Consider the following 12,401-nt stretch of genomic DNA (forward strand, 5'->3'; position numbering starts at 1 on the left):
CAGGGTGGGCGGATCAAAAGCTTTGACCCATCCTCTCAAAGGTTCTTCAAGTCCTTCAGTGAAAAGGACAACCAACCGCTTCTCTGAGATGCTACTCACCATGACTGACAGGTTTTGGAATTCAGTCACGTAAGTACCCAATGAACCTTGCTGCCTGAGTTGTGCAAGTTCTCTAAACTTCACCTCTGGATCCCTGGTGTCGAATCTCTCAATCAGCTTGTTGGTGAAATCAGCATAGGTGGTGATTAAGTTATGACCAAGGGTGACCAACCCATGGTACCACCATTCGTGGGCCACTCCATCCAAGTGCAAGGTAGCAAACTTGATGGCATCCTCCTCTGGCATAGGCCTCAAGGACAAGTAATTGTCCAACTTCTGTACCCATGCTCTAGCTGTACCCTTAGCGCTTCCATCAAAGTGTGCTAAGGTCATTCTTCCAAGAGCTTGCTGAAAATCTCTTGGGGCAGCAGACTTATAGTCATTACTCCTTCCTCTCTTCATTTTCTGATTCATAAACTGATCCGGAGTTAGGATATCTCGGATCTCAACAAGAAGAGAAGCGTACTCCATGTATCTGTTCCTTATTTCATCAGTTGTGGATATCTCTGTTTCAGCTTGTTGTACTTCTCTTGGCAAAAATATAGGTTGTAAAGGCCTTGGGGCTGAACCTCCATTGTTACTCTCGTTGTTACTCCCTGTTACCTATTTTTCGCTCCTGGCTGAAAAATAGGTTGAGAGATGCTAAGCATGAACAAAAGAAAGCTAGTGTATACTCTTTCTCTATTTTGTGTTTTAAAAATGATGTTTCTAAGTACTTTATTCTGTAACAGCAAAGAAAAAAACATCTCATTTGCAAAAGAAAAGTATTTTTTATTCATTTTCAAAATGCGTCCCACACAGGAGCCGTGGGACTAGCTACGTATATTCAATGCAGAAGAGAAATATACACATATGTATGCAAGTACAAAGAAAAATAAGGCATGTCAGAAGTGGAACCAGTCATTGCCTGAATGACTGGAACAGTTGGAGATGCTCGTCGTAGCCTTTGTCTTGCTGCTCCCCCCCGGTCCATTGATGTTTTCCTTTTGATCTGCAAAAAAGGTTGAAACAAACAATGTGTTAGAACTTTTGTTCTAAGCAATAGCTGGCTGCATTTCTGACATATGTACTAATGCACGCATATGTATATATGATCCCTACGTACATGGAATGCATATAGCTCGCAAGTACAAAGGAGTCTCCAAAAAGGCAAAAATCAGATCAAAGGAAAGCCACCATAGATATGCATTTTTTGCTAACAGGTTTGTTTCATGTGCAGGAAAAGAAAAAAGGACAGTTTGCTGGTCATAAAATTCACTAAGATGAGTGGAGACAAATGCGGCTCCCACAAGGGTTGAGCCCAGCTCATGTGAGGAAAATCAAGGTTTAATGCAATCAAATCATGTCAGGGCTGGTGATAAAGGGGAGAAGACATTCAAAATTCTAGTCATTATTCCATTTGGGATTAACAGTCTTTATCCTGATTATGGGGGTGGAGTTACTGTCAAAAAATATTTCAGATTGTGGTACTAGTTGCAAAACAATGGCAGCCATTGTTTAAAGATAAGGTCAGATTTATAGGTGATCAGTCACCTGGGCCACACCAGAATGAGGATGAGGCCTTGCTCACGAGTTCGCTTCAGCCTTATGTGAGTGTGGACAATCAAGAATCAAACCAATTATCAGATTCCAGCTACATGTGAGGTATGATAGTCTACAGTAAGATTGATTTTCCTTGTTTCATACACATGATTACACTAAGAAATACTTGTTAAGATCAGATGACCAATATTGTCTAAGAGAGCTGATTTTAGAAACTAGGAGATTGCCTAATAGGAAGGTCCTACAATTTGATAATGAAAGGGTTTGTCATGGGTACTTCACCATTGTGGGGTTGGTTGGAGGCAAATAAAATAACAGCTAAGGAGATGCAGATATGTATAGGTTTTATGACAGCTAAGGCTGCTAAGAAAATGTGTCTTACAGCTGGACACCTCATAGACCAGTACTCACGGGGATACAACCTACTCTGGAAGCAGATGCAATTAAGTACAACGAAGACGTTTTGAAGAAGCATGCACATGATTCTAATTTTCTGAAAGTGACCAGTAGTCCTTTGCCATCACATGAGCCTTGCATTGAGGACCACTCAAGAATGGATTGATAAGTATGAACTTAAAGATGAAAATTCAGACTTCTTACAGTCTGATTTTGCATCAGCAGTTGAAAAAGAGCTTGAGAAGATACACCAAAGACAAGACAGTATTCAAGGACAACCACTTGGGCAAAATCAGGGCCATATGATGAGATAAAGGAACTTCAGAACATATTTCAAGGGGATATATGGCAAGTGTGAAGAGCTGTTGTAATGCAAATCATGACTGTTAACTATTGAAAATGGTGTAAGCAAGGAGCAGATCCAAGGAGGTTAGACACTGTGAAAGCCCTTACCAGCCACAAAGCAAACTATTTCTTTCAGCCAGTCCAAGTACACTATGGGAAAGTTAGTCAACGAGCAGTCACAGGACCCGAAAGTTGGATTCTTGCAGCTGTTAGCAGTGGCAATTGTTGGAAATCTTGCTGAACCCCGTATACAATAGAAGCATAGAATTGAGGCAGCTGGTGGTAAATTATTAGGCAAGCTTACACGACATGCTGACTGTATGGTCAAATTCCCCATGGAAAGGATGGATTATCCTCCAAGAATTATCTTGATGAAACTTTATGTGGTGAAATAGATGATGATAGCGAGTCTATATCTCCAGATGCCATTTTTGCAGGTACCTCAAGGAAAAAGGGGATAGCTAATAATATTGACAAGGATTTCACACCTCTCTGTGATTTATCTGCTAAATCACCCAATAGAATCAATGGTAATAATGATGCTAATAACTTATCTGGTTGGGAGGCATTAACAATGTTAGACTCACAAACAGATGGCTGGGCTTGTGGTTCTTGGGCAAACAAGGATGCCAGTGATAAAAAATCAGTGAGTCAATTGAAAATTTGCTACTAAGTGGGAGACCAACTCAGCTTTGGTCGATGCTGCAAAGTCAGACAACAATCAACTAAATCCTTGTCAATATTCTAGATTGCAAACATGTAGAGTGTATAAGAGGAAGAAGAAGAAAAATTTGGAAGTCAATGATGATATGCAGTGTTGGAGTGAAAAAGTGGTTGCAGCACAGGCATCAAAGGATCCAGATTTCCCTCCAGGTTTTCCTTCTGTCAAGGGTGGTTACAAAGAAGAGACAGTCCCATTGCAACAAATAGAGAGTGAAACCAGTTTTCCTTCTGATACTGACATTTTAAAGACCTCTAGATGGAAAGATTATGCAGATGAACAAGGTCAACATGAACTGTTCTATTGTGAGATCAAGTCTGATAACACATTGAAATCTAAGCTGACAAATGCAAATTTAATCCTTGGAAAAGGTTCACATGGTGGAATTCAGTGGGAAGCAGATAACAGAGGTACTTCACAAGATGTAGAACAATGTCAAAAGGGCTGAAAGAAGGCTCAGTTAATGGAAGGGGAGAGAATTTAGAACAACAGAAAATACAAACAGAGCAGTAGCAACAAGAAAGAGACATTAGTGACGATCTGGTGAAACAAGAAAAATCAAGGAAAAATGACAGTATACCTTTCAATGAATGTCAATATCATTGAAATCAAACCAATTAGCAGCTGAAGAATGTCTCACATAAGATAAGGTATTCAAGTCTCAGAAAGATTTTGAATCGCATCTTGCTGGCAGAAAATCATGCCAAGCAGTTGTCGCAAATAATATGTGTTCAAGCTTTATCATAAGTCAGAGATGGTAGTAAGAACTGTGAAAATGCCGGTGAGAAGAAATTGATAAGTATTGACTCTAGACTACCGGTCAAGGGTAATGTGGAGAAAAGTTCTGAAAACAAACCTGTTTGGAAGGCCAAATATGATAAATACTTGCTGAACAGAAAAGTAATGAGGTTGGTATGAAGGAAACTGTATCATTTCTTTCCTTTTGCTGTAGGTAAATTGAACCCAGAAACTAGTCTAATACATGGAGAATTCAACAGCTGTGAGCAAAATCAATATCCCAAGTTTGACAGTATCAAGCATGATCTTTTGTGCAGTAAAGTAAATTATTAGGCAAATATGTTGCTATTACCCGTTCAAGACAAGGAGTTCTCATCAAAAGCTTCATTACCCGTTTTTCTATATTTTTGATAGAAAAATAAAAATAATAAACCTGCAGTGCGTGCCATGAATTTTTTCAGAAAATGCAACAGATTCTTAAGTTAATTTTTACAGACTCAAGCAGACATAGAATGTTTTCTACAGTAGGGTTTATATTTTTAATGGAGATGTTGTATACAGCCCAAGGAAGGTAGCTCACAGAGAAAAACAGCAAATTACATGAATGAATTTTCGCAAAAATACAAGCAAATGCCGAACAGGTTCGAGCCATAGAAAGATCTTCAAAAAACGCAGAAAAGGAAGCCAATATGTTGCATTAAAAAGCTTTTCTTTCTTTCCAGAATCGAAAAAATGGCGGACCTGTGCAAAAATGAAGATGCAAGGTGAAGCGAGCACCCAGCAAGCAAGGAAGTCGAACTCCGAACGCTCAGAAGGTATCCAGAAACACAAAAGGTTGACCACAGCGACTCCAGAATGAGCCCGAAACCAGCAAATGCAAAGGAAAGGAACAGGTCTCAAGCAAAAAGACGGCCCAGCGCTCGAAAATGCGCCCAGAACTGAAGAATGCACCATTTCTTTTCCTTCAAACCCTAAGCGACGCCCAGTGCAGAGCGGTTTCCAGAATGCTCGAAAGGCAAAAGTGAAGATGCAAATGAGGATTTTAGGGTTTTCATTTCCCTTAAAATGTCTTCATTTAAAAATCATTTCTTTCCTTCATATGCCACGCGATATGCATAGTGGCAAGGTTCGCATGTATTGCTAAGTGATTTTTATCACTTTAAAAAAGCCTTGTAATCTCCTTGCTTCCTAAGTGATTTCTATCACTTTGTCCCCTTTAATATTTCATATGCCAAATGACTAAAAATCAAGAGATGCGCCCTATGGAGTGCTTGTTAACAATGTCTTTTTAAAGTTTTCTTTTATTAAAAAAAAATTTATTATTTTTTGATTAAAAATTTGTTTAATATTATTCTTATTTAATATTTAAAAAATAATAAATTATAATAAAATTTTTTATTTATTAAAGTGTTAAATAAAACACTTTTATTAAATATGTTTTTTATTACACCTTATTATTATTTAATAAATAAAATTAATAAAATTGTATTATTTAAAGTGATTTATTTATTTTATCGCTTTAAATAAAACAATTTTATTACTTTTATATTATTAAAACTTTTAAATATAAATAAAAATAAAATCAAACGAATGTTTGACCAAATAGTAATAAATCTTTTTTTTAAAAATCACTTTATTAGATATTTTTGTTTGGGCAGAAGGAGGGATATTTTTGCATTTATGAGGGCTTGCAGGCCTGTCAGAGGCATTTCAGAAGCATTTATGTTGCATTTATGAGGTTTTATGTTTGCAGAATGGATGACTTAGCCTTTTGGCTCAGATTTATCCCTTTTGAGATATTTTTGAGGCCCAAAAGTTAGGGTTTTTGAGTTTGCTCGACCTAAAAGGAGGAGGTGGAGTCTTCTTGATATGTTTGAAAAAAGGCATATATACTGGGAGCCTTCTTTTTTGTAAGGGTTCTGATTCATTCATCTTGGAGCAGACTGTAATTTTTGGTTCTCTCTGCAAGAATGGATGTCTTTGTAACACATTTTCAGGATTTATGAAGCTTGGTGATACCTGTTTGGCAAGGATAATAGCTTGTTTTGCTGCTCTACTTCTCATCCTTCTTTGTTACTGCATCTTCAGGGTTAGTCAGTTCTTTGGTGGTTGGCTTTTGCCCCCCTTAAAATTTACATCTCCTTTTGATGCCTTATGCAGAAATACATGTACTACTTGCAGGTCATAAGTTGTGTTTTAATGATTAATGGTCTTAGGTTGTGAAAAAAGGATTTTTTCCCTCTTAGGACTGTGATTATCCAGCCTGTTTATGAAGCATTGATGCAAGGGTTATGAGTTGTTGGTCAGTGTGAAAAAGGGTTCATTATCATTGCTGTACTGTGTGTCTTTTGCTTAGATAGATTCCAAAAAGAATACCATCTGGTGCAATCACCTTAGTTTCAGGTTTTAGTTTTTGTATTACCTCCTCCTCACTCTTTTCCCTGAAGAAATTGTTAGTTTAGGTGCAGAATCTGAAAAGAACCAGCTTACTCTGGAGGTTCACTCCATTTTTTAGGCAACCCACAGGCCTAGGAGGGTTCCCATGTGTCACAGGCCTGCTGAGTTGATAGCTTAGCAAACAGGGGTGCAGGTCCAAGTGATAACAGTTTTTGGCACGCCCGGTGGGACTGAGAGCATAATTTTTCAGCCCTTATAAAATGTTTTATGGTGCTGTTTGGTGTGTACAGCAGTAATTTCAGTCTTTCAGAGACATTCTTACAACATACCTGGCGACTTTGATTTCTGGTTTAGTAAGTCAGTGCATTTTTGCTTATGAGAAGGATACAAACCAGGAGTAATTCTTCATCCTTCGAATTTTTGCAGTTATCCCCCCCTAGAAGAAGAGGGAGGGTAGTTGAGAAACAGAAAGAGAACCGTGTTTATTCCAGGAGAGCTAAGTCTACTCCCCCTGCTGTTAGGACTCAAACTGTGCCACAAATAATCCCAGTAATCATGATTCCAGCAGGCAGAAATCAGCCATTTGTTGCATTTAACCAGGGCAGCCCACTGAATTTAACACAGCATGATGATATTCCAGTGGCTGCTCTGAAAAGCTTACCATATTTTCATGGTGAAGATCAAATTACCCCAGCTGAACACATAAAAGATGTTGCAAGCTTATGTGCTGTTCACCATTTGACAGAGGAGAATGTTGCAGTCAGATTGCTTGCAGCATCTTTCAAGGGTAAGGCCTTGCAATGGTTCAGAGGCCTTCCTATTAATTCTATTGCAACATGGGACCAGTTGGGAAACCAATTATGCAGTTTCTTCGAGGACAAATCAGACCATTTGTCGCTAATGGAGCAGCTGTCAACAATAAAGAGGGCTCCCCACGAAGTCATGTCAGATTTCAGCCACCGTTTCCAGAAAACTTGGGATAGAATCCCACAAACGGTAAGACCCACAGCTGACCACGCCTTCTTATACTATTTAAGAGCTTTAAATAGTGATATCTCGGTGATGGTGCAATCGATGGGAGGAACTTCATTGCCTCAGGCCTATTCTATAGCCATTAGAGCAGAGAACAGCCTTATACAGGCTGGTAAAATTGCCCCAAGGCCTGCTATGCCAATTTTTCCCACCATCCAGCCACCGATAGCAATGCAAATACCTCCTATAGCTATCATTCCAGCTGCACCAGCCTTACCAGCACCAGTTTCTCAGTCTGTTAGACCAGAAAATAGCTTTCTAGCACAATCAAGTGATCTACAGGAGATCAAGGGACTGCTGCAAACATTTGGCAGCGAAATAGTAAACTTAAAGAGGCAGCAAAATCAAGGTTACAGGCCTTACCAGCCTCCATTCCAGTCTAATTATCAGCAAAATCAGTCAAACAGACCACCTTATCAGCCAAATAATCAAGGCCCAAGACAAGCCTACGTGCCAAGGCCTTATCAAGCTTATAGCCCCAATGCTGCCAGCTCTTCAAAAGAGCTCATGCCCATTCAAAACAATTTGGCACAGGACTTTGACTGGTGTTTTCCCTGCAATTTGCCCCATAACCAAAGCACTTGTGCGAATGGGGTGATAAACCAGGCCTTGATGGTCCAAAATAATTCAAACGGACAACTAGATACACCCCATGAAGATTCTATTCAGCAGCAAGGGGATCAACAAACTGAAACAGCTCTTTTAAATTGGCAGGGAGGAGAATTTTGTGGGATTAACCAAGCTGATCCAGCAGCTTTGGTTTATACAAGGTCCAAGAAGAGGGCCATTGAAGGAGGGCAGCAATCGGATAATAATCAAACCTCGATACACCAGCTGCCGAACTTGGATCAGAATGCTGCTGGCCCATCAACCACTGAAAATATGAGGCAATCCCCAACAAGACAGCCCTTGGTAGGCAAGAAGCAACCTAATCCATCAGTCCAGACAGCTGCTGCTCAAGGTGAGGTTGCTGCCCCTAAAATACAAGCAAAGTTAAATGCGTCTTTCAATATTCTTGATCATATGAAGAAAGCAAACGTATCCATGACTATGTGGGATTCCTTGTGTATCCCCGGCCAAAGGGACTTACTCCAATCAGCCTTGTCAAATTTAGATATAATTGAAGAACTTAAGGAAGATAAACCCAAGGCTGTGTTGACCAATGCTGCTACAAATGATAAAGAGAAAGAAGCTTCAAAGGTTAAACCCCCACCCTTTTATGTGTCCTTAATCATTGGAAATCAATTGGTACATAACTGCATGATAGACTCAGGTGCTAGCAGTTCAGTTATGCCCAAGCAGATTGTAGATAGGTTGGGGATCAAATACGAGCCTTTAGAAAAGGGAGTTGTCCAATTAGACGGGACTGCTGTTAACACAGTAGGAGTTATTAAAAATCTGAGTTTAACCCTTCATGCTTGCCCAAACTTCTCTATTCCACAAGATATTTACGTTATAGAATTGCCTCCTTATTTCGCTATATGCTTATCAAGAGATTTAACTGCAAAAATAGGAGGGTATTTATCTTCAGATTGGTCCCATATGCTGTTTAGGACTAGGTATGGCACAAAAGTCACTATAAGGTCAGAACCTATAGCCAAGGATCATATTGAACCTTACAATCCGCCTCCCCTTAATGCCAATTTAATTGCAAGTGAATGTGAGGAGGAATCTGCAGTTCAAGAAGGCAATACATCTACAGAAAGTATACCTGATATCCTTCTTGATGAGTGGGCAGCTCAGACCCACGCTGCTGTTCCATGTGAACAACACGAAGATACTGATTTTGGTGTTTTTATGATACATGAGGCTGATCCTTTCATGCCTGATATAGAAAAGAATCCAGAACAGCACAGTAATCAGCAAGATTGTGAGCTGTGGGAGCTTTTTTTTGATGGCTCAAGGAACAAGGTTGGTACAGGTGGTGGATGCATGCTTGTTTCCCCAGGAGGTGAGAGATACTATTCAGCTTTCAGATTTTGTTTCAGCTGTACTAATAATGTTGCTGAATACGAGGCTCTTATCCATGGTTTGGAATGGGCAAGACAGAGAGGTATTAGCTGTTTGAAAGTGTCTGGGGACAGCGAGTTAGTTGCAAATTAGGTGAGGAACATTTGTCTTACAAAGAATGATTTGCTTAAGTCTTATAAGCATAGGGTGTGGAACCTCTTGGAAGGATTTGATGCTTTCAATCTGATATCCATACCCAGAAATCAGAATAAGTGTGCTGACAGATTAGCAGCCATAGGGGCAGAATATGATATTCCCAAGGAAATTGGTAGCAGCGGTAATCATCAGCATGTGAAGATTGTTATTAGGCCTGCTGTACCAGATAATGATATACATTGGCAGGTTTTTGAAAGTGACCAGCAGATTGTGAGTTTCCTAAGAGAGGAAGCTGAGTTCTCTCATGCCAACCAGAAGAAACTACAACACCAGTATGGTGACCAGATCATTCAGCTGAAAGGAAATAAGTTACCCAAAGGATTGGTCTCCTTGGAATCCATCTTCAATTCTGATGATTAGGTTAGGAAAGAAAGGTCCAGCATTCAGATTGATCAAAACCACTATGAAGAGGTTGAGATTTCGAGAGGTAGGTTTCTTAAACTGGGCAAAGTTCATACCAAAGGAAAAGAAGCAGCTTTTGTATCCCTCTGTCAGGAGTTTAATGATATATTTGCTTGGCAATATTCTGATTTGAGGGGATTTGACCCTGAGCTTGCACAACATACAATAGAACTAGAGCCTAATTCCAAACCAGTGAGACAGAAACAGAGGCCAATAAATCCCAAATTGGAGCCCCTGATGAAAAAGGAATTAGACAAGCTGATTGAGAGTGCCATAGTCTTTCCCATCAAGCATACTTCGTGGGTTTCGAACTTGGTTCCGGTAAGGAAGAGGAATGGTGAAATCAGGCTTTGTGTAGATTTTAGAGACCTTAATCGAGCCTCTCTGAAAGACCATTATCCTTTACCTTCTATGGAGCAGATTTTGCAAGTAGTTTCAGGTTCTGAGATGTTTTCTCTGTTGGATGGTTTTTCCGGTTATAACCAGATTTTAGTTAAAGAGGAAGACCAGTACAAGACAACTTTTACTACTAAATGGGGCACTATGGCCTATAAGAAGATGCCTTTTGGGTTGTCCAATGCAGGGGCAACTTTCCAGCGTGCCATGGATATGGCGTTCCAAGGTTTGATGTATAAAATAGTGCTGGTCTATCTAGATGATATCACAGTGTTCTCAAAAGGAGCAAAGGATCATCTAGACCATTTGAGGCTGATCTTCGAAAGATGCAGACAGTTTGGCATATCTCTTAATCCAAAAAAGTGTATATTTGCTGTCCATGAGGGCAAATTGCTTGGATACGTGGTATCCAAGCACGGTATTACCATTGATCTTGAGAGGGTAAGTGCCATCTTGGCCCTTCCTTTACCAGCTCATAAGAAAGGTCTGCAGAGCTTCATAGGGAGAATTAATTTTGTCAGGAGGTTTATCCCTGATATTGCAGATTTGCTAAACTCTTTAACTGCTATGTTGAGAAAGAATGTGTCTTACAGCTGGACCAAGGAGGGCAAGAGAAGTTTTCAGCTGATTAAAGAAGCGTTAGCTGCTGCCCCTACACTTCTAAATCCTGATTTTTCCAAGGATTTCACCTTGTATGCCTATGGGAATGTAGATTCTATCTCAGCTATGCTGGTACAGCAGAATGATGAAGGCTCGGAACAGCCATTAGCCTTCTTTAGTCAAGCATTGAAGGACTACGAGCTAAGGTACACTTTTGTGGAAAAGCATGTGCTGGCTGTTATCAGGAGTTTGAAGAAATTCAAACACATGCTATCTAACAATAGCATTAATTTAATGGTTGCTCACCCAAGCGTAAAGGAGTTTCTATTGAGCAGGGATCTAAATGACAAAAGGGCTGGTTGGGTAACCAAGGTCATGGAGTATGACGTCAAAATTCAGGTTACCAAGCTGGTCAGAGGCAAAGGCTTATGCGAACAGCTTGCTGATGGCATTTCTAATTCGCCAAAACATGAACAGGAAGCTGTTCTAACACTGCAGGGTGACGAGCAAGCACCAGTTGGGATTCCTACTGCTGATTGGGTGCAGGAAATGACTCATTTTCTGCAAACTGGTGAATGTCCTGAGTTGCTGGACAGAGCTAAAAGAAGGTATTTTAGACTGCAGTCTATACCTTATACACTCCTTAATGGCATCTTGTTTCGTAAAGATTTTAATGGTGTGTTGCTGAGATGTGTTGGGCCTGACCAAATAAGTAAGTTGCTGCATGATTTTCATGAGGGATCAGCTGGGGGCCATTTTTCACCGAGAGCAACAGCTCTTAAGGTGATGAAGGGTGGCTATTATTAGCCCACATTATTCAGAGATGCACACGTATGGGTCAGAAAGTGCAAAGAATGTGCCATGTTTGCTGGCAAAATGGGATTGGCAGCTTTGCCTTTGCAGCCAATTCAGGTGGAACAGCCTTTCATGAGGTGGGGTTTGGACTTTATTGGAGTGATAAACCCTGCGTCCAGCGCTGGCCATAAGTGGATACTTACAGCCACTGACTACTTCACCAAGTGGACTGAAGCAGTAGCACTTAAAGAGGCAAATGAGACCGCTGTCCTAAATTTCTATGAAGATCTGGTTGCCAGATTTGGGGTACCGGAGTCCATAATTTCAGATAATGGGCTCGCTTTTGTTGGTCTTAGAATCTCTGATTGGGCTGTCAAGAAAGGGATCTACCTAAATACGTCTTCCAATTATTATCCGCAAGGCAATGGCCAAGCAGAATCGACTAATAAGAATCTGATTAGGATCATTAAGGTTTGGTTTTAGAGGTGCTGCAGAAGTGGCTCACATATTTAACTAATTCATTGACTATTTCCATTGTTCTAAAAACTAGTTCTAGGATTGGTGCTGTTATTGCTAAATAAGGATTAACTAGTACAAGATCTGAAGTGGTTCAAGTATTCAGCTTATTTATTAGTTACCTGCCCACTTCCAATGTTTCAAGTTTCAAGAATTATCAGTACGACATATTAGATAAGACAAAAGTTATAGATACCTTTTATTGTGGCTGCAAAAAAGACCATATGCAATACATAAGTGCAGCCTTATTTAATGG

The 12,401-nt window shown here is 40.0% G+C and overlaps 1 protein-coding gene across 6 annotated transcripts in view; it reads left to right on the forward strand.

Moving 5' to 3' along the window:
• LOC131063643 (uncharacterized) overlaps positions 1-12,401 on the forward strand; it is a 234,193-nt gene that overhangs the window by 56,757 nt on the left and 165,035 nt on the right. The gene's annotated exons all lie outside the window — the stretch shown is intronic.

The sequence above is a fragment of the Cryptomeria japonica genome, chromosome 4, assembly GCF_030272615.1.
Source record: "Cryptomeria japonica chromosome 4, Sugi_1.0, whole genome shotgun sequence".
NCBI classification, from domain to species: Eukaryota; Viridiplantae; Streptophyta; class Pinopsida; order Cupressales; family Cupressaceae; genus Cryptomeria; species Cryptomeria japonica.